The sequence below is a fragment of the Acyrthosiphon pisum genome, unplaced genomic scaffold (assembly GCF_005508785.2).
Source record: "Acyrthosiphon pisum isolate AL4f unplaced genomic scaffold, pea_aphid_22Mar2018_4r6ur Scaffold_229;HRSCAF=636, whole genome shotgun sequence".
NCBI lineage: Eukaryota > Metazoa > Arthropoda > Insecta > Hemiptera > Aphididae > Acyrthosiphon > Acyrthosiphon pisum.
Window position 1 is genome coordinate 3,426 of NW_021771603.1, and position 1,104 is coordinate 4,529.

The 1,104-nt window shown below is 59.9% G+C and overlaps 1 long non-coding RNA gene across 1 annotated transcript in view; it reads left to right on the forward strand.

Annotated features, from left to right (window-relative positions):
* The window catches only part of LOC103310901, a 5,372-nt gene that overhangs the window by 3,409 nt on the left and 859 nt on the right, over positions 1-1,104 (forward strand). The gene's annotated exons all lie outside the window — the stretch shown is intronic.

Below are 1,104 nucleotides of genomic sequence, written 5' to 3' on the forward strand. Positions count from 1 at the left end.
GGCGGCCCGCGCACGGAAACGCCCCGGAAGGGCGATTTCGCGCGCCCGCGAAGGGCGGAGATGCGCGGGACCGAGGTCTTGTTCCATTATTTCCATGCGACCAGTATTCAGGGCCTTTTGACGAGACGGCCGTGAAGCCGCCCCGCCAGATTCGAGCCTGCTTTGAGCACTCTAATTTGTTCAAAGTAAACGTGTCGGCCCGCCGACGGCACTCGGTGAAGAGCACCGCGCAGCAAGATTGGAGTAGGCGGCCGCCGTCGTCGAACACCGACGGCCGCGCGACGCGTGGCCGCGCGGCGCGCCGGAAGCACGAGACACGTGTCCGCCTGCCGACAATACGTCCGGCCGACGTGCCGGTAACTAACACCCCGAGACGGCTGACGAGCGCGACGGCGACCGCGCCGACGGGACACGTGGTCCCGCGACACGGCCGGCCGCGACACGACGGACCGCCAGGGTGGTCCCGGCACCGTCCAGACACAGATCCGACTACGAGCTTTTTAACCGCAACAACTTTAATATACGCTATTGGAGCTGGAATTACCGCGGCTGCTGGCACCAGACTTGCCCTCCAATTGATCCTCGTTTAAAGGTTTTAAAGTGTTCTCATTCCGATTACGGGGCCTCGGATGAGTCCCGTATCGTTATTTTTCGTCACTACCTCCCCGTTCCGGGAGTGGGTAATTTGCGCGCCTGCTGCCTTCCTTGGATGTGGTAGCCGTTTATCAGGCTCCCTCTCCGGAATCGAACCCTGATTCCCCGTTACCCGTTACCACCATGGTAGGCATGGAACCTACCATCGACAGTTGATAAGGCAGACATTTGAAAGATGCGTCGCCGGTACGGAGACCGTGCGATCAGCTCGAAGTTATTCAGAGTCACCAGGTCTTTGCGCGGGCCGCGATCGGGACGCGCACGAAGCGCGCCGCGACGGGCCGGTTTTGATCTAATAAAAGCGTTCCTCCCGCGAGCGACGCCCGAGGGCGCCGCGACGGTCGGAACTCTGTCGGCATGTATTAGCTCTAGAATTACCACAGTTATCCAAGTAACTTGGGTACGATCTAAGGAACCACAACTGATTTAATGAGCCTTTCGCGGTTTCAC